The sequence below is a fragment of the Canis lupus genome, chromosome 11 (genome assembly GCF_003254725.2).
Source record: "Canis lupus dingo isolate Sandy chromosome 11, ASM325472v2, whole genome shotgun sequence".
NCBI lineage: Eukaryota > Metazoa > Chordata > Mammalia > Carnivora > Canidae > Canis > Canis lupus.
Window position 1 is genome coordinate 22,795,441 of NC_064253.1, and position 21,798 is coordinate 22,817,238.

Consider the following 21,798-nt stretch of genomic DNA (forward strand, 5'->3'; position numbering starts at 1 on the left):
GCTCCACACCCAACATGGGGCTTGAACTCATGATGCCAAGACCAAGAGTCACACACTCTACCAATTGAGGCAGGTAGATACTCCCCCTTCCCATTAATTTTAATAATTCTGTATCCTTATAGTTAAAGTATGTTTAAAGTAGCATTTGGTTAATATTGTTGTTTCTAAATACACTCTTAGACTTTTAATTGGAACATTTTTATCATTTATATTTAATGTTACTGCTGATATTTGGGATTAAGCATTGCATCTTACTATTTTTTTAAAGATTTTATTTATTTATTCATAGATACACAGCTAGAGAGAGAGAGGCAGAGACACAGGCAGAGGGAGAAGCAGGCACCATGCAGGGAGCCTGATGTGGGACTCGATCCCGGGTCTCCAGGATCACACCCTGGGCTACAGGCGGCGCCAAACCGCTGTGCCACCGGGGCTGCCCTGCATCTTACTATTTATTTTCTATTTGTCCCACCTCTTTTTTGTTTTGTTTTTTAAAGATTTTATTTATTTATTCATGAGAGACACAGAGAGAGACTGAGACATAGGCAGAGGGAAGAGAAACAGGCCCGCCCAGGGACCCTGATGCAGGACTTGATCCCAGGACCCCAGGATCATGCCCTGAGCTGAAGGCAGATGCTCAACCGCTGAGCCACCCAGGCTTCCCACCATAAGACATTATTATGGGTGTTTTGAAAGTGAAAAATCATTCGGTTTAAACTGCTTGTTTACCCTCTTTTTTGAATAAATTTTGTTGTTAGTTTTAGGTTGACAGAAAAGTTGCAGAGATAGTGAAGAAAGTTCCACATACCTTGCACCCACTTTCCCCTATTACTAATGGTTTATATTACCGTGGGGCATTCACAATTAAAGAGCCAACGTTGGTACATGACTATTGCCTAAACTCTGTCCTTTATTTGGATTTCATTAGTTTTTCCCTAACATACTTTTTCTGTTCCAGGATCCCACTTCGTATTTGGGCATCACATCTCCTCCTGCTCCAGTCTGTTATGGGATCGGATTTCCTCTGATTCTGATGAGCGTGCTGAGGAGTACTGGTATTTCTGTGGCTTTCAGAGTGCCCTCCCTTGCACATGTTCCTCCTTCTGCTCTGCCTCACTTCCCTTTGTTCCTCACTCCAGCCTCCCTGCAAGTGCATTTCTTAGTAAAGTGTCAGCATGCAAGCTTTTTGCTCTGGCTCTGTCTTCTAGGAAATCCATGGTGAGAATCTTATCCTAGGTTATCAATCTTTGGGATCCCAACTGAAAACCTGAGTGGCTCATCACACCCTTTCCTGATTGGCAGGTCTCAAACTCTAGCTCTTACTCCTGCAAACTGATGAGAGGCTGGCAGAAATTCTCCTCAGCTTCTCAGCTGCCACTTTCTGATAGCTTTTCATCCAAAAGTTTGAGTTGGCTAATATCTCAAGGAGAAGAACACCAAATATCAGGCTCAGATTCCTGGGCTCCTCTTCTCTTTAACACCTTGCTTCTAGAAATCCTGCATTCCTCTTTTCTGCTGTCAAACCGTTTAAAAGATATATATTTCTGTCTTTTTTTTCCCCCCTCTTAGTTATTTTCAGCTAGAAGCTTGATCTAGACAAAAGCTAGTTCTCCATTCCAGGAAGCAGAACTCACAACCCTGGGTTTTCATAGGAAACCACAGGATACCGCTAGAAAAACTGCTGTTTCCTTACAGAGTCTGGCAGGCCCCAGGCCCGGGGGAGAACAGAATGGGCTCTCCCCCTCACATGCTTCTCTTTTTATTTCTGTTTTTCCTCAGTGCCTTTATTTTCTAACTGCTTTCCACATCTGAGTCTGTTGGTGGAAGGTAGCTTTAGTACAATTTTTCTTGCCACATGCAGTAGGATCTTTCAGCTGGAGATTTTTTTTTTTTTTTTTTTTTTTTTGCTATTGTGTATCTTCCTAGAAAATTGTCAAGGTTTTGAAAAATTCTAAATTAAGATCATACATAATATTTACTTATAATTTTATTTTTTTACTAAGTTTTACATTTTAATTCCAGTATAGTTAACATACAATGCTGTATTAGTTTCAGGTGAACAATATAGTAATTCAATCCTTCCATACATCACCCAGTGCTTTTTACAAGGGCCCTCCTTAATCGCTATCACCTATCTCACCCATCCCCACCACCCCCTCCTCTGGTAACCATCTGTTTGTTCTCTAGAATTAAGAGTCTGTTTCTTGTATTCTCTCTCTTTCTCTCTCTCTCTCTCTCTTTCTCCCTCTCTCTCACTGCTTGTTTGTTTTGTTTCTTAAATTCCATATATGAGTGAAATAATTTGGCAGTCTGGAGAATTTTAATAGATGCAGGAAAAATAGAGAGCTAGTCCTTGGAACAGCAGCAAGGGAGAGAGAAGTGGGGGGTGTGCATCTCAAAGATGCTTTCCTCTCTGTCCCCATTCCATCACCCAGGGACCTTCCCACATTCCTGGTGTCTGCCTTCTGCTCCTCTCCATAGATGTTGACTCCAAAAAAAAAAAAAAATGCTCAGGGAACTTTGGTGGCTCAATGGCTGGGCAGCCCACTCTTGATTTAAGCTCAGGTCATGATCCAGGGTCCTGGGAGGGACCCTGTCTTGGGCTCCAAACTCAGCAGGCAGTCTGTTCAGGATTCTCTCTCTCTTCCTCCCTTTGCCTCTGCCCATCCCTCCCACCCCCTGATCACATGAGCTCGCTCTCTCTCTCAAATATAAATAAATAAACTTATTTTTTAAAATGTGGACTCTGATCCTCCCTTTCATAATGATTCAGTTATCATCATGTGCACCAGCTATTATATAGTATTGCCCTCTGGTGGTACAGAGCTGTTAGCCCCTGTATAGAATGGGTCTAGAATGCTGCCATTTTGAACATTGTCAGCAACCGAGGAGAAAGAACGATTAAATGAAAAACAGGACTGCCAACTGTCACATCTTGTTACAATGAGTCTTTTCCCCTTGATCTCTTCCCCTAACTCATTGGAGCACTGGACTGCTGAATTGTACCTGTTACAATTGCTTCTGAATTAAAAATCAATAAGTAGGAGGCAAAACTCCACTTTGGCCTCTCAGATTTTAAAAAATACCCTGGGGCTGGCTCAAGGTTGAGGAGGTAGGCATGATTTGGAGAATAGGATTTGCTGAATTTCAAGATGATTATCGTATTTTTCAGGGTAGGCTAAGTGCTGGAACAAATACGCTGCCCATTTCACTACACAATAAAGCTGCACCTTTGCTACACAATGAAGTTTATTTCTCACTTGTGCAGTGTCCCATCAGAGGTTTCCTGATCAGGGGCCCCACCCATATGGCTCTCCTCCACCTGATGTCACAGGAACTCATTTTCCTTCTGTCTTATGACTCTACCCTCTTCTAGGGCCTCAGAGAACTCTCTAATTAGCCAGTAGCTAGCTAGGAAATGGTAGTCAAGGGTTGCCCATGGGAAAGCTTATGGGCCAGACTTGGAATTTGTAACTATCACTTATACCTACTTTGGGCATTTCATTGCTCAGGATCCAGTCAAATGGCTACCAACCTGCAAAGGAGGCTGGGAAGCATAGCCTGGTGATTGTCCGGGAGTAATAGGTAAGTGGTTGCGAATAGCTATCAAGTCTCTGCGACGGGTCCCACTTGTGTGTATGTTTCTGCCTTCCAGAGGAAAAGTGAAAAGAGCCCCCAAATCTTCTTGGATCATTCATCTTCCTAGTTTATTCAAATCCTGAGTTGACAGCAACACTGGATAAGATTTTTTCAGCCTCTAAAGACCAGAAAGAAGTTGCTTTTCAATTAAAACATGGACTATTTTCCTGGTTCTGGGGGAGATCTAATTGGCCAATATTATTTTTAAGTAAGGTTTTTATTGAAGATTGACATAATATAGAAAAATGCAAAAAAAATAACATAAGTAAACTGCTCAATGAATTTTCACATAGTCAGTATAGTCATGTGACTATCACCCACATCATTACCACTATCTTAGAAACCAACAAGTAAGGGTGGGCGGGGAGTTCTTGGTGAGGAGAGAGGATATTCTAGGAGTACTGAGTTATTAGTACATCATTTGGGTTGTCTTTTATTTATTTTAAAAAAATATTTTTTTTATTTATTCATGAGAGATGCAGAGAGAGGCAGAGACCCAGGCAGAGAAAGAAGCAGGGTCCTTGCAGGGAGCCTGATGTGGGACTCGATCCTGGGACCCCAGGATCACAACCTCAGCTGAAGGTAGACACTCACCACTGAGCCACCCAGGTGCTCCTGGATTGTCCTTTAAATGTTAGCTCCAAACTTGAGGAGACACTAAAGCAGCCTGGGATTTGCCCTCTCCTTAATTCCAGCCATCTGAATTACCTTTGGCAGGTTACCTCCTCTTTTAGAATCTCTGTTTCTCCATGTGTATAGGGGAGGTTTGGATCAGCAAGCCTCTAAGGTTTCTCAACTTGGAACAACTTGGTTTTAGGACTTGCCCCAAATCCTACAGGATGGGGTGTGGTGGGAAGAGTGCATAACAGGCCTGGAAAGAGTCTCTGGTGTAGAGAGATGTCCTAGCCCAGGCCCAGGTCTGTCTTTACTGAGTTCTCCAGATCGGGGTTCTGGGTGTTGTTCACCAATACTGCACCACAAGTAGTGTTTACCTAACTGGCGGTCCATTGGCTTGGCTTACTCCAGTTCTGTGTGTGCTGGGAGGGGCTCCCAGAACTTGTAGGGTCTACGGGGCATACGTGCAGCCGGGGGCTAAGGTTGTAGAATATGGATTTGGACAGACTTGAGTGCCAATTCTGACTTTATCCCAGGCTGGCTGTGTGACCTCGGGTGAGCCACTTAATCTCTCTGACTCAGTCTCCACATCTATGAAATTCAAAGGAGACAATTACCTACCTTATAATTGTGCAGACAAAATGTGCTAATCCTTAGTGCCGGGCATCTATGTGTCAGTGAGTAGTCCTGAGTATTGCCCTTCCACGCTAAGCCTTCAACGGTGCTGGGAAGCTCTCCAGGTAGCCTATGGCTGCCAACCACTTGTAGCCTGGAACAAGGACCTAGGGGAGAATAGGTTTGCCCTTAAGCTAAGGCCAGATTAGTCCCATTTATTTTTCTTTCACATGTGCCTTCTTTATCCTCTCCCCTGGAACTGAAACAGTTCATTTCTCACAATTGCCAGTGTCACTATCTTTGTACAATTTCGAGTACTCTCTTGGCAATTTAATCTGAGATCGAATATTAGCCCTCAGTGTCATTATAATTAATACCAATGCTTAGAATATGTGTTTTTTTCTAATTACTCAGAAATCAGTGGGTAAGAATAGACTTCACAGTCCTGCAAACTTGAGTTCAAGTAATAGCTCCGCTACCCACTAGCTGTGTGACCACGTATGAGTGATTTAACCTGTCAGGAGGGCATCTGAACGATGCGACCGTGAGGCGCTTTTCCTCTCAATTCCACCCTCCTCCCTCTGGAAGCCCTGAGAACTCCCCAGACTCCCTTGCAGCTGGAGTTCTGGATGGTAAGTAAGTTCTACTGGTTGATGGTGCTCACGGGATGTTTGGAAGGTGGAGCTGACCAAGGCCTTTCTCCTCCTGCCAGGGTTGCTGGCCAGCTTGGCAGTGCTGAGTACAGGAGTGGACAAGGATGACGCATGGTCACCAGCCTCGGGCTGGGAGAGGTAGTTGTGGCAGAAGCTGTAGCAACTTCCTGCAATCTCAGCTACGTGATGGCTCATTGTATGGGACAGCTGGTTGTCACCCCCTTCTTGCATATACCCTCCAGCCCTTACCAGAGTCTTGTAAGCATTTGCTTCCTGGTACAAGAAGCTCCTTTTGCTAGAAACACCTAGAACAACTTCTGTTCCTTGCACGGAACCACACTGACACAGGATGATGATACCGCTAATTGTTAGAATCACGGGATTAGGCAAGCTATTAAATATAAAATACTTGTCACGGAAGCAGCATGCAGTCAACGATAGTCACTAATGAGCGCAATAAGACTGTTTAACTGTTTGAAACTCGGGAAAACCAGTCCTGTAAATTGCATCTTGCCGCCCACCGGGGCTAGCAGGATTTTTTTTTTCCCACTTTGGTTTTTCCAAGCAGTCAGCAGGCATCTATAACAAGAGGAAAATGATCCTTGGCTAATGTTGCTTTCCCCTTATGTTCTCGCCAACAATTCATGTTGCCTTAAGAGATTAGGCCTTTTTATTGCTTGCCTCATTGCCCTGCTGTCTGCACCAAAGTTATGTCTTGGCTGGCTGGGCGTGTCCTTCTGATGGAGTCCAGGCCTGTTGCACAGAGAGCAAGAGGGTTATTTGATCTCTTGACTGTGGCTCTTACAAGTCCCATTGAGAGTGTGCTTACCCACAGAGCTCTGCTATGCTAATTGGCCCGGGGTTGCCGAAGAAGCAAAATTCCACCTAAAGCAGTGAGTGTTTCTTCTGGCAGGATTTGACATTTGGGAGAAGGCAGCCTCTACAGGGGCCCAGGGGTCAACCCTGGGTCCCACCCAACCCTTCCCAGACACTCAGCTAATGGGCAGCCGTTTGTTGATCAGGGTGACCAAGGGTCATAAGGGGCACTCCCTGCCTCCGGAGAGATTTTCACTCAGCCCGGACTTAAATCTTGGAATGCAAGAAAACCCCTCTGATTGTTTGACCCAAAGCCCGGTACCTCACCCACCTCAGTCCACACTGTTGGGGAGAAGGTGGGGAAGTTAGTCTCCCCACCCCTGACGCACGTGGCTTTTTATTAAAAGCTGCATGGCACTTTTCCCTCTGTGCCTTCTCATTGCATCTCTTCCTAAAAGGCAGAGTGATCCTACAAAGCCAACAAATAAAATCACTGGACCCTGGAGAGAGGTTCAGATTCAATCCCTTTCCCCTGACAAAAGCTTAATGAGAGTGGATCCCCAGTAGTAAGCTTCCACAGCTCCACTGTCACCAACCCCGTGGCTCTGTCACACTCACCTGGTCGGTCTTTCCAGGATTAGCCACCACCCTGGAAACCCCCAAACCCTTCAAATTCTCTTCAGGACTATGAGGTGCTCTTGATTGGGCCACTGAACCGAACTCTGCACTAGGAAACAGTGTTTGTTTACAAAAGAAGAAAACTCATCCTTTGAAAAGTGACCCAAAGCCCCTTTTTTTATTGTGAGTCCCTGGCTTTCTCTATTGAATGCTCTGTCTTCTTTGTGTATAGCAGAATCACCTGAAGGGAAACCACAGTGAGGCACTGTGTCATACCTACGAGGATGGTTATAATAAAAAACATGGGAAATAACAAGCATGAGTGGGGCACATGGCTGGCTCAGTTGGTTCAGCATCCAACTCGTGATTTCAGCTCAGGTCATGAAATCAGTCCTGGGATCAAGCCCTGCATCAGGCTCTGTGCTCAGCAGGGAATCTGCTTGAGGATTATTCTCCCTCTTCATCTGCCCCTCTCCCTACTAGCACTCTCTCTCTTTCTCTCTCAAATAAAGAAATAAATTTAGGGGTGCCTGGATGGCTCAGCAGCTTAGCACCTGCCTTTGGCCCAGGGCGTGATCCTGGAGACCTGGGATGGAGTCCCGCATCAGGCTTCCTTCATGGAGCCTGCTTCTCTCTCTGCCTGTGTCTCTGCCTCTCTTTCTCTCTCTCTCTCTCTCTCTCCCTCTGTCTCTCATTAATAAATAAATAAAATCTTTTTTTAAAAAATAGCAAGCATTAGTGAGAATGAGGATGGAATCCTCTTGTGTGCAGTTGATGGAGTTGTAAGATGGTACAGCTTCTGGGGGAAATAGTTAGGGGTCCCTTGAAAAGTTAACCATAGAATTATCATGTGGCCCAGCATTTCCACTCCTAAGTACCTTCACCAAAAAAATGGAAAGCAGGGACTGGAGCTGATATCAGTAAAGCAATGTGCATGGCAGCATCATTCACAACAGCCAAGAGGTGGAAAAACCCCGAGTGTCTATCGACAGACGAATGGGTACACAAAACGGGGTACATCCATGCAATGGAATAGTTTTCAGCCATAAGAAGGAATGGAATTCTGATACACACCACAACACGGGTAAAGTTTGAGAATATTTATGCGAAGTGATGCAAGTCAGACACAAAAGTGTGATCCCACTTACACGTCGTATCTAAAATAGGCATAGTCATAGAGGCAGAAAGTGGATAGGGGCTACCAGAGACTTGGGAGAGAGTTACTGGTTATTGGGTGCAGAGCTTCTGTTTGGGGTGATGGAAAGTGTGGGAAGCAGTGGGGAGGATTACACAACAGTGTTCAGGCCTGCTACTGAACTGAACCACGTGGGAACATGGCTAAAACAGCATATCCTAATGTTGTATATATTTTACCACTATCAAAAACAAAATTACTGGAAGAGCTTGCTGCAGTGAGGGCTCCAAGGACCCACTCCCAAACTTGTTGAATGGGGGAAGGCCAGGTGGGACTCTTTTCCAGCCAGCTTGCCGAGGCACTCCCATGCGGGTAATCCAAAGGCCTCCTCTAGAAGGCCGATATGCGCTCAGCCCTGTCACCTGCCTCTTGAGAAACACGGGAAGTGAAAGAGGAGGACCTGCCAGTGCTTTGCTGAAGCAGGACGCCCACACTTTATGCATTGGCACCGGGTCGGGGGAAGGTAGGCCCCTCTGGGCACTTGCTGAGGGAGGACCCACACACTGTCTCTGCAGGCTGCATCTGCGGGTGGCAGGCTTGGGAGCAGAGGACTGACGAGGACACTGCAACAAAGCTCTGAGATCCAGGGCCTTGTGGTGGGATCTACCCATCTCTGTGCCAACCCTTGGAGCCCTGTCCTGCACCTTCCCAGTCAAGCTTCTCTGCTGGCTCTGACCAAGACCAGAAGCAGGAGATGGCTTGGGAGAAGGCCACTTCTGGAGATGGGCATGCTGTCTTCTTTCTCCCTCATTCTCCCAGTACCAGGGGCAGGTTTGCTCTTCTTTCATCAGCAGTATATGACGTCAGTTCTGGCATTCTCCTCCCAGTGACCAGTGCGATTAACTATATTTATTAACTGTGTCTTTCCTTGCATGGATTTATCAAGTTGTTGGTAAAGAGAATGACTCTGAGCAATTAATTATAAAACATCTCTGGGCTAATATTTGAGTTTGTGCTTGTGTCCTCCCGTTGCCTGGCAACTCAACTATTCTTTGAGATTGGTTTATACTTCTCCTCTGAGTTCCTAAGACTCATTTTCAGAAACGATTTCAATCATGTCCCATCCAGGGAAAAGCAGAAAAGAAACCTAGCCTGGAAACTCAAATGTGAGTACTGTTCATCTTAAGGAGGGAGAAAGAAAGAGGCTCACTCGTTCACTCCCCTGACTTCGAATGAATCCCGGCCAAGTGCTAGGTCTGCAGCAGTCTCGGAAGGTGGGAGTGAGCAAGACACAGCTCTCCCCTCCAGGGAGCAGGGGGAGTGTGGGATGGGGAACACATGGCAACTGGCCACTATGAAATAGTTGACTGGTGGACAGGCAGGGGCAGAGGGAGAAGGCAGGGACAGAGGGGCAGAGGGAGGGCTGGAGGCTTGGCCTGAGGCGTCAGAAAACGAAGGACTTGGGAAGGTTCAGAGATGAGGGGACATGTTGAAGAAACTCTTGGAAAATGGGTATGGTTTTGTAGGCAGAGAGGATGGGGTTGGACTCTGAGCTCTCCAAGCAGTGAAGAGGATCATCTGTAAATGTAGGGACAGATGTGGGGATATGAAGCTGTAGAGGGGAAAGTAGCTTGACCCCTCAGGCTGGTATGACACATTCACAAGTCCGGACCGGATCCTCTAAGCAACAAAGAATACTGGAATATTCTGAGCAGGAGAGTGCTGTAGTCATATTTGTGGGGTTTTTTGAATGTATGAACAATTCCATAAAAAGTGGAGAGAAGAGTATAGCGAACCTCCATGAGCTCATACTTAAACTGAACAATTATTAATGTTTTTACAAATTTTCTTAATCTATTTCTTCCTTGCTAAAATTTTTAAAAAGATTTTATTTGTGTATTCATGAGAGACACACAGAGAGAGAGGCAGAGACACAGGCAGAGAGAGAAGCAGGTTCCATGCAGGGAGCCCGATGTGGGACTCGATCCCCAGACCCCAGGATCAGGACCTGAGCTGAAGGCAGACGCTCAACTACTAAGCCACCCAGGTACTCCTTTGCTAAAATATTTTAAGACAAATCAATTCACCTTATTTAGAAACTTCAGTGTACAACCTTTAAAAATTATGTTTTTTTTTTAATTTATTTATGATAGTCACACACACAGAGAGAGAGAGAGAGAGGCAGAGACACAGGCAGAGGGAAAAGCAGGCTCCATGCACCAGGAGCCCGACGTGGGATTCGATCCTGGGTCTCCAGGATCAGGCCCTGGGCCAAAGGCAGGCGCTAAACCGCTGTGCCACCCAGGGTTCCCAATTATGTTTTTTTAAAATACAACAACACTATCATTATCATCCCTCATATAATTAACAGGAATTTCTTAACATCTATTACCAAGTTCATAACCAAATGGCCCACATTGTCCTCAAAATGTGTTTGCTTCAAGGTTGATTTGTATGAATCAGTATTCAAAGCCAGTCTACACGTTGCAGTTATGATTTTTATTTTAGAAAGCTCACCCAAGAAAGGTGAAATATGGAAATTTCAAGTTCCAGAAAGAGGCCAAGTTACATCGCTTCCACTGGAAACATGAGTCTGGAGTTAGGAGAGCAGATGGGGCTGGAATTACCTCTGCCCCTGGGTGAGAAAGGGTGGCATCTGAGCCCTGGGAGGTTGGGTCCTGAGAGGTGGTGGGCTTAGGAGTCTTTGGCAATCTTCTAAGAGAGATTGGGAGTTTGCTGGTGACAGATGTAGCTGAGAGTTGGGTGCCCTGGGCATTGAAAATCCACCTTGAGGGACACCTTGGTGGCTCAGTGGTTGAGCATCTGCCTTTGGCTCAGGTCGTAATCCCGGGGTCCTGGGATCGAGTCCCACATCGGGCTCCTCGCAGGGAGCCTGCTTCTCCCTATGCCTGTGTCTCTGTGTCTCTCATGAATAAATAAATAAAATCTTAAAAAAAAAAGAAAAGTAAAAAGAGAAAGAAAGAAAGAAAGAAAGAAAGAAAGAAAGAAAGAAAGAAAGAAGAAAGAAAGAAAGAAAGAAAGAAAGAAAGAAAGAAAGAAAGAAAGGAAGGAAGGAAGGAAGGAAGGAAGGAAGGAAGGAAGGAAGAAAGAAAGAAAGAAAGAAAGAAAGAAAGAAAGAAAGAAAGAAAGAAAGAAAGAAAGAAAAAGAAAGGCCACCTTGACGTTTGGTTCAAGGGGACCTGTAGCCCTCTGAGGAAAGTCTCAGTGCAGTGGTGAGGGTCAGAGGCTTCTGTGATGCCCTGAGTGGTGGACAGGCACAAGGGCGAAGGTGGGGAGAGGGACATGGACTGCTTCCTCAGGAAGCTTTAAGAGAAAGTGGATGAGCCACACAGTAAGAGAGGGTGGCCAGGCAAAGAGGGGCATTTTTTTAAAGATTTTATTTATTTATTCATGAGAGACACAGGGAGAGAGAGAGAGAGACAGAGACAGAGATACAGGCAGAGGGAGAAGCAGGCTCCATGCAGGGAGCCCGATGTGGGACTTGGTCCTGGGTCTCCAGGATCAGGCCCTGGGCTGAAGGCAGTGCTAAACCGCTGAGCCACCCGGGCTGCCCAAAGAGGGGCATCTTTAGGTATGGTAGGTCTGTGAGCTTCTAAAAGACTAAACGTCTCTAGTTTGTCACTAGACACATAGAGGAAGGGTGAGTGGTGAGTGCAAAGTGAGGCCACTTTTGGGAGGATAGCCCAGAAGCACATATCAAGCTCTTTCCAGTGGCCATAGCATTGAGCTTGCCCATAGAAACTGATGCTGAGGAGGTAGAGATGCACACAATGATTAATCTAGGAGGCGTGTTGTTGCTTTATTCGTGATAGGAAAAGCTGAGAGTAGCTTGTAGGTATAATAGGTAAGACTATGGTTACACAGGGATTGTCAGCCTCAGCGTTGACACTTAAGGTCAGACAATTCTTTGTTGTGGAAGCTATGGGATGTCTAGTAGCATCTCTGAAGTCTACCCACTAGATGCCAGGAGCCACCACCCCACCGCCAAGTTGTGACAACCAAAAATGTCTCCAGACATTGCAAAATACCCCCCTGAGGGAGTGGCAAATCCAACTGAGTTTGGGAACCCCTAGGTTAAGGCAGGATGTGCCCATATAGTGACATATTGCAGAGTCCTAAAGATGGCTTTGGGGAGTGATTAAGAATGCACGCAAGAATCCTTATGATATAATATTAAGGAAAAAAGTTGTACATATAGTTTTTTTATAGAAGAATAATGCTAAATGTATAAGTAAGCAAGCATCATACCTGGGAAAAGGTGAGGAGGAAAAATACTGAAATATTAAAGGAATTAACTCTGGATGGTAAGTGATCTGTTTCCAAGCTTCCATTTTTTAGAGAAAAAAAAAACCCCACCACATTTTCTACATTGATTACGAGTCTCTTACACCTATTTACTTGTAAACACAGTGTTGCCACAGACCCACTAATTTATCTTAAGGGAATTTATTATTGATATAATGTACATGCAGAAAAGTTTATAGGCACATATAGCTCCGTGGAGTTTCACTAAGTGAATGTACTTGTGTAACCCAGCACTCAGATCAAGGAAGCAGAACATCAATAGGCCTCCTAGAAGTCTCCCTGTGTCCCCTTCCAGTCACTCCCACCCCTGGGGTGACCCATTTCCTGATTTAAACACCACAGATTCCATTTGCCTGTTTTAAAGCTTTGTGTAGATGGAATCACACATGCAGTGTGAACTCCTTTGGCTCTACATTGTTGGTGAGATTCACTTATGTTATGAATGTGTGTAGTTGTAGTATATTATAATGAGCATGTATTATTTTTAAAATCATAAAGCTATTTTTAAAGATGGCAGATGGCGGCCATTAAAAAGCTGGGATGCTTTCCACTTCACAGGGAACGTTCTGCAGTCATCTGCTAGGGAGCCAGTCATGGCCTCCAGCCCCTGGCTGGTTGCCCTAGAGGTTGTTTCTCAAGGTCTAGGAAGGATTTGTGCTAATCTCCCCCATCCCCTGGCTCACCTGCCCCCACCAGTGATGCATACTGGTATTTGACCCCTCCAAGGAGACCAAGCAGATAAGATGGGGAGGGGGGCCTGTGTGTCTTGCACACAGCTGAGCAGGAAGTGGGGCCTGGGGTGTCCAGAATGTGGCCAGGTGCCCTTGAAGAAAAGGTCTTGATTTCTATTCCTCTGGTGACTGTCACTGATATGCACTGGGAGAGAATCACAGAAGTTGCCTCATCTGGTCCCCTGGCTTGCCACATTCCTCAGAGTAAAGCACCTCCTGGACACTCCTTGGCTCCTCACAGTCTTACAGAGGAGGGGCTGTCACGATTTGCCAGTGGAGGCACCAGGGGACCCATGCTGGGGGAAGGAACTGTTAAGAACTGTTAAGAGGGTGCACGCTGAGCTATGAGCCCAGGCCTGTGTGATCTCAGGGTTGCCTCTCAAGGTCATCCTCCGGCTCCTCCCATCACTGGCTGAGATCAGGGGGACGGGGGACGGGACTCCATCCGTGTGGTCAGGCAAGTCATTATCTCAGACACCGCGTCAATTGGTTTGACCATAACATGGGCTCGATACCTCTCTTCTTGCCCCGAGCCCCCTGCTCTCGCCGGCAGGAACTGCTGGAAAAATATTCTGGAAAAACGGAGGCATTTTTACGACTCTCTCCTCACCTAAACCTGCTGGGCCAGGACAGAGCGCAGACCCTCGGGCTCTGACCGTTATCCTACACTTTGGACCCGGGCGCCTCTGGCTTTGATGTCGTCTTGGTAAATGTCCCCAAGTCACCGGCGGGCTCTGATCTCCCCGGCACCTAATAATTCAAACAGCCCGGGGCACTGAGCCGCTAATCAGCTGGGCAGCCTCTGCAGCTGCAGAGTGAGGTTGAGGGGGGCCAGGGGGTCCCGTTCATCCGTAGGGTCTCATTCCACACCGTGAGGGCCAAGGCCCACGCCACCGTCCCGGCCCGGGGGGAGGAGATTCCTGCAGGGACCGAGAGCGGGCATCTGCCCGGCCAGGCGGCCCGTTACACCGTTTGAATCCCGGCCGTCCTGGCCAGGCCATCGGGTGGGAATTAAAATTTAATTTAGAGAGTCCTGTCTCTGCGGCCCTGGTGGCCGTCGTCTAGGTGATTGACTGGCTGGTTTCTTTCACCTTTGCACGCCTTGGGTTTTTACTGGCGGAGGAAATGAAGGCTGAACTGGGGCAGGAAATTCCATGTACACAGGTGTTTCTGGTTAGCCCCGTGCACCTCGCCCGGGGGCACCACTGGGGGCCAGGGAGGCCTGTGGGCCCGGGGGCTCCTGCGGCCCGGCAGCCGCGGCGGCTCTGCCTGCAGGGACGGCTGGCCAGGGCGCCCAGGCCACTACGAGGCCGACACGGGCACGAGCCGATGGCCCCGTGGCTGGTCCCAGGGGCCCCAGGACTGCCTGCCGCTGTCACAGGATCACACGGGCGGCCTGGCGGGGGGCGCCCCGGCCTCTGTGCCTACAGTGGGCGCCTGGTGGCACCAGGGCCTGACCTGAAAGATTAGCAGCGCCCCGAGGTGGTGTTTGCACGTTGTAGCCAGCACTTCATGTGGCTGACCTGGCCCCATTTGCACATCTTCCAAAGGGCTTAGAGATCCACAAAGCACGCCCTCCCTCACTTACAGGGTCTCTGGAGGGGCTGGGGAGGCAGCCTTGGGCTTGGTCTGAGACAAGCCATCGGCAGGGCTTGTGCCGAGGCTGAAGCAGCAGCTTTCCCCATCCCATAATGTCTCCATGCCACCTTTGGGGCATATCCAGCGTCGGTCACTCACTGCAAGAGTAAAGGCACTTGGGCCTCCTGCTCTACCCACAGTGTACCTGGAGGGAGGGGCGCTCTCAGAAATGGCACAGGGAGACACACGGGGTGGCTCTGGGCAAATGCTCACCCTCCATCCCACCCACCTCAATTTTCTAGTGGGCATCAGAGGAACGAACTCCGCTGTGTTGGCATGAAGGTTCAAGAGATACTCACCGTGTGTGATGAGCACACACATAATCTTCCTACAGCTCTCAACTGAGTATCCAGCTCCTTTGCTCCTTAGGAATATCCCCAAGGGAGTCACTCCAAAGGCAAATTGTCTTTTGTACAGTTTAGAGTATTACTTTAGACACAGAAAAAAAATCATAATGAATGAAAATGCCCATCGATTTGTTGTAGACTGAGGTGTGTCATTGATGTAATAACAAACAGCCAATGACATCACTATGACAAGCATGAAGACATGTGAAATGCCAAGGAAACAACTAAAGGAAACAAGTCTGTGCCAATTGCAACAGTCAGAAAATGTGTGCCTTGAGGGAGACTGGAGGGTGATGCAAGTAATGGTTTATGGAAATATATTTAAGTCATTCAATATTTAAATGCAAAATTTTAAATGAAAATGAAATGAGAACAGAGATAGATATGACTGCGTGTCAGTTATCAGGTTCCTATGTTGAGTAGGGTGTCCTAGGCATACTGGTGAAATGGGGCAAAGTCTCTATGAGGACCCCACATACTGCTGTGGGCCCCTGAAGAGCGTGGGGAGGATCTTCAAGGTTGTCCTCCAGGGTCTGATCGCACACGGCCGCCCCTCGCTGTAAAGGTGAGAGGAATGTGTTTTCACGGCAGATAGGACCTCTAAGGTTAGGCACCTGAGCAGCCCTATAGATGAGACCTCTTGTTCTTAGTGAAGCACAAATGAATGAGTCTCACCAGTGGCTGTGTGGCCTTGAGGGCTAACCTGAGACCACTGAGAGCCAGCCACCTTGTCTGGGGATTCCAGCCCAGTGTACTACAAGGCACGGAGGGTGGCCTTCTCTCTCTCTCTCTCTCTCTCTCTCTCTCTCTCTCTCTCTCTCTCTCTCTTTTTAAAAAGATTTTATTTTATTTGAAAGAGAGGGAGGGAGAAGCAGACTCCCCACTGAGCAGGGAGCCCAGCACCAGGCTCCATCCCAGGATCCTGAGAACATGATCTGAGCTAAAGGCAGATGCTAAATAGACTGAGCCACCCAGATGCCCTTGCTCAACATAATTCCCATCATTCAAGGCATAGCTCCATCCTTCTCCTCCCAGGAGCCTCCTCAGCCCTTGTCAGTTGAGGCTCAGAGTGGTTCTAGAATATGGATATGGTCCTGAGTCACTGGAGGGCAGAGGCCAGGCCTCACCCTTTCCCAGAAGCACCGCCCTCTCCCCCCAAGACTTCCTGAATGGCCCTCCGTTCCTTCTTATGGAGTTGCCACAGATGCAAACTAATAGTTGGAATAGCAGCAATGACCTGTGAATTTCGATTCCTCTTCTCAAACCACTTGCAGATATTTCTGACACTTTCCCCTACTCAGCCGTCCTGCTTCTTCCTTCCCCTCCCAAAAGAGGAGTCATGAAACTGCAATTCACACCCCCCTCCCTTCGCATCTCCTGCTCCCCCCCACACCATGGTTATCACTATGGCTACTTCAGAGATAAGCCTGATTTGACCCACCTTCCGGCACCCTAGTCCCCGCAAGAACCATCACGCAGGGAGAGGGCTGGTCATCTTGGAGAGAACACCAAAGAAAGATAACTTTCAAACACTGAGCACTCATTTAAGTCAAACACTGTGCTCAGCACCCTGCATGCATCATCCAGTTTCATTCTCCCAAACTCCCCACGAGATAGGCAGTACTCCTCCTTACAGATGGGAGACACTGAGGCTGGGAGGGGTTGGTCTCTTGCCCAAGGTCATGGAGTTATAAGGAGTAGAGCCAGGATCCAGACTTCAGCTGTCTGATTCCAAAGTCTAGGCTTTTCTTTGCTCTAAATCCCTCCACTCAACCTCCTCTTTTGTCTGCAGAATTCTAGGAAGTGTTGGTTCTGTTTCTCATCAGCAGGGCCCCATGCTCCCTGTGGAGCAGGGTCTCTGGGCATTTGCACATCATCCCTACAGGCAAATGTTGGGTGTGCAGAGCCTCATCTCCAGGTCCAGGATGTCCAGAACCAGCTGGAATCAGAGGCATTCTGGCCCTTTTCCTTGCCACATGGAAATGTCATTTGCAATCAGCCGGCTGTAGTTGGAGAGCTGCCTTTTAGGTACAGTGAGTAAAAGGACCACATGGAAACACTCAATGCCTGAGCCAGCCCTGGAGAAGCCCTGGCTCATAGCCACGAATGGCGGCAGGTCCAATAATGTTGAGCTCCATGCATGCGTGTTGCCAAGAAACCAGAGGGGTTTTGGAGACTGACCAGTTCCTCCGGCACGCGAAAAGGCTGTGCATGATGCCGGGCGTATGGGTGCTTGAGATGTAGGTCCCTGTTGTGTGACAGAGGGGCCATGGTCCTGTGGGCTGAGTGCCTTGGTGATGAAATCTTCCATGCCATGGCTGGAGTGGGTGGAGGGCGGTCTAAATCAGGGGACCATGGGCTTCTGAAGTTGTATGCAAGTTTATGCATGTTTCTGTGTCCAACAAGTAGCCATAGCTTTCTTGGCCATTTCCAGGGGGTATACAAGACCCACAAAAAGCCAAAGACCCTACTATCCAAGAGACTGCAGTGGAGACCAACGGATTAAGCCATTCAGCATGTTCAACTCCACCATCACCCCCGGAACTACTGCTGGGGGGAGACGTGCCAGACTGGTGTAAGTATGTGAGGATGGGGAATGGGTATCCAGGTCAGGCTGACCCTCTGAGTGGAATGGAGCTCCTTCTGACTCCCTTCTCAACTCTGACCACACGGGCTGCAGAGAGCAAGCCCCACCCCCACCCCCAGGCCTTTAGGGAGGATGGCCTCCCCGGCCATCTGTGAGCCTCATCTCCAAGTTTAGAGCTTCCTCCCCAGGTGGGGTTGCCCTCTCTCTGAGCTCCAATTTCCCCATCAGCCTGGGGCCGTATATCTTCTCTTCTTTTCTCCTGGCTGCTTTATAGCTGGCTGGAAACACCTTCCCTTAGCACTTCGAAATGTATCACTTGAAAGCATCTTAACGTTAACCAATGTGATTCTTTTTTAATTTGAAGGGGCTTATTTCTCTGAACGGCTTTCCTGATCATATAGGAGGGCATGCTCCCTAATATTAAACTTTTTCTTTAAAAAGAGCAAAAAAATGACTCACATCTGTTTGATATTTAATTCAAATTGAATGGCAGGACAGGAACAGAATTACACTGCAAACGGCCGTAAAGCGCCAAGCATACCAAACCTCCATGCCAGAAAATTTGAAATGACAAAGAATTGAAGGGATGTGGCCTGGACAATGAGGTGTTTCCTACCCAGAAGCCAGAGCTATAGTACAAAAGCCGGGAAGAGGTGGGAGGTGGGAGAAGGGCTAACTTTGCACCAGAAGATTTTGTAGGGGACTGGTTCCCCACCACATGTGCGTTTGGGTCTGGGATCCAAGCCTCAAACAAGGGTCCTGGGATCCAAGCCTCAAACAAGGGTCCTGATCTCATCTGGAATCCAATGCCAGTTGCTCTGGGTTGGGAGGGTGGCCTCTCTGGACCCCCCAAAGGGCTGCCAGGTAAATGCTTGCACACAGTCTGGGTGGCCAATCAGGTACCACCCTGCTCTCCATGTCCTGGAGGCCTCTGGGTTTGGCTATAGCTCAGAGACTGAGCTGAAAGTCTCTCTGCTCCCAGCTGTTCAATTTACCAGAGACTTCAACATCCGGTGTCTAAGGGGGTAGGGAGATGAGGTGGGGCCCAGAGAGATGTTTTTCCTTCAGAAAAAGAAGGTGGCCTCAAAATGCCAGGCGACCTATATTGCCCTGAGCTCTAAGAGAGAGATCCCAGGAAAGAAGTGAGCACAGCCTCTTTGCTAATACCTACCTGATGGCACATTTTGAAGACAGGGGATGGATTTCAGGTCCTGGCACAGATGTCTGGTGACATCTGCTAGGCAGGCATTGACAGTGGGGCTCTACAACCCAGTGTCAGCAGAGCCTGTGGGCCACCCCTCACTAGGTGTGCGTGGGTGGAGGGGTGAGGAGAAGAGCGACAATCCACCAGCTCTGTGGATTCGGGCACCATTCCCCTCAGTGAATCTTAGTTTCCTCGTCTGTATCAAGGAATCCCCTTAAGAGTATTTTAAATAACGTTAAATATTTTATGTATTTTGTTTTTTTTTTAAAGATAGTTCAGAGAGTTCTTTTTTTTTTTTAAGATTTTATTTATTTATTCATAGAGACACAGCTAGAAAGATAGAGGCAGAGAGACACAGGCAGAGGGAGGAGCAGGCTCCACGCAGGGAGCCTGATGTGGGACTCGATCCGGGGTCTCCAGGATCACGCCCTGAGCTGCAGGCGGCGCTAAACCGCTGCGCCACCGGGGCTGCCCTATTTTATGTATTTTGGATAACGTTGTAAATATAAACGTGTTCACTTTTAAATGGCAAAACATTGTACAGTTTTCTTAGGAGGCTCACTCTGATTTCTCCAACACTTCTGTGTAGTCACCATTTCAAGGCATTTTCACATTGATTTTTCATTCCTCTGGCCCACCCTTCTCAGGGGCTGCAATTTTCTCTGTATGACTGTGCGGGAGCTGCCTCAAACTGTCTTATAAGAGGTGACTGTTAAATAGCCACTCTGGAGGACAGTATGGAGCCTCCTCAAAAAGTTGAAAATAGAGCTACCCTGTGACCTAGCAATCGCCTACTGGTTGTTTATCCAAAGGACACAAACATAGTGATCCGAAAGGGCATCTGCACCCCAATGTTTATAGCAGCAAAGTCCGCAATAGCCAAACTACGGAAAGAGCCCAGATGTCCATCAGCAGATGAATGGATAAAGAAGATGAGGGATGTATACACAATGGATATTACTCAGCCATCAAAAAGAATGAAATCTTACCATGTGCGATGATGTGGATGGAACTAGAGGGTATTATGCTAAGTGAAATAAGTCAATCAGAGAAAGACAATTATCATATGATCTCACTTTTATGTGGAATTTAAGAAACAAAATGGAGGAACATAGGGGAAGGGAAAAAAAATAAAATAAGATCAACCAGAGAAGGAGGCAAACCATGAGAGACTCTTAACCATAGGAAACAAACAGGGTTGCTGGAGGGGAAAGGGGTGGAGGGAATGGGGAAACTGGGTGACGGGCATTAAGGGGGTCATGGGATGTAATGAGCCCTGGGTGTTGTATAAGACTGATGAACCACTGACCTCTACCTCTGAAACCAATAATACACTATATGTTAATTAATTGAAGTTAAATAAAAAAGAAGCTATTATTAAAAATTAAATCACATGAACTTACAGTTCCATAAATTATATTAAATACAGCTAATAAATAATAATCATTGTTTTGTAATCATTTGCCACATTTTGCTATTTCTATGCTCTTGAGGTATTTACACATATTGTATCTGGGAGCTCACTGTACGTCTCTTTCCAGCTCCAGGTTCAGTGATGTCATCCTGATACCTTGAAACTGACCGCAGTGCGAGAATTTCCATTATGGAAATGAGGAAACGTCCCACACTATAATCAGAGCTCCCCCATCACCCAGAGGGCCTGTGGTCAACCATCTACCAGCACACACCTGACCGTAGAGATTGGCAAAGTGAGGGCTGCAGAGCCTTCGGTGACTTTCTCAGTAACTTTCGGCCACGCTGAATGGAAGCTCTCGACCCCCCACTTTCTCCATCAGACTAAGCTGTGCCAGTACTCCTGGGACCTCGTGGCCAGGGTGGAGGGCATTTCTTTGTTCAGAACAATCTGGGCTCCTCCGAATGCCCCTATCCTTCTTATAATGAGGTCTCTCCTCGGCTTCTGTTTCCACCCCCCTGAGCTGAGCCAAAACATCGCCCCCCTCTCCCTGGTTTTGTAAAGCCTGCTGAGAGTCTCAACTGGAGGTATTTTCTCTTTCTTTAACGGAGAAGCAAAGCTCACCGCTGATAATTGCCCCGCGGATTTCTAACCAACACTTTCCCCAGGGTGCTTGACAGAGACCAGAGGCAGGCATGTGCGTGAGTCTGTGTGTGTGCTGGGAGGGGTGGAGGGTGGAATGGGGAAGAAGTCAAACCACATGAGGCTTTCCTGACGTTTCAACTTGAAATCTGCACAGCAACCGCAGGCCCGGGGAAGAGGAACGTAAAAGTGAAAGATGGAGCCCCCTGATGATTAGCTTCCCTCGTTGGTCTCCAACGTGTGTCCACAGGGGACCATGTATGCCTCCGTAATGAGGCCCAGGGCTGATTCTGGAAGCCTCCGACATCAAGCATCCAGCCTGCTTGTTTCCAGGGCTCCCCGGGGCAGAGGTTCAAGTCTGGGAGCTTTGCACCTAACATGTGTGTTTCTGGATGGTGGTAGGCTGGGCACCTGTGTCGAACCATGGAGATAGGACTCATCTGGAAACAGGAAAACCCACTGGCGGAGAGCAGAAGAATCAGGGGTATGCCCTGCATGGCCTGGCTGGGATTTGTCCTTGCTTCAGGGCTCAGGGTCCTAGAGATACAGCAAGTCTGTTCACTCAGCAAACCACTCGCCCTGGCCTTGTCCCCTCCTGAGTAATTAGTTGTTTTACGTGCATTTTAACCTGTTCAACCAGCAGGTTTGGTGTGAGCTGAGGTTCTTCTCAAAGCCTCATTCCTTATAGGTCTGCCTTTACCCCACCCACATTCTTTCTCCCAGCTGGCTTTGTCTTTCAGTCAGCAGGGCCCTTACTAAGGATGCACTGCGTGCCAGGGGGCTGTTCCATCCACACTCTGAGCCTTGCCTGGGGAGAT

The 21,798-nt window shown here is 47.7% G+C and overlaps 1 long non-coding RNA gene across 1 annotated transcript; it reads left to right on the top strand.

Annotated features, from left to right (window-relative positions):
- Positions 1–16,869: 16,869 nt before the first annotated feature.
- LOC112650465 (uncharacterized) lies at positions 16,870–20,970 on the top strand. The gene is made up of 3 exons (XR_003130208.3): positions 16,870–17,161; positions 17,568–17,708; positions 20,466–20,970. It is a non-coding gene; the product is annotated as an uncharacterized LOC112650465 (long non-coding RNA).
- Positions 20,971–21,798: the final 828 nt, after the last annotated feature.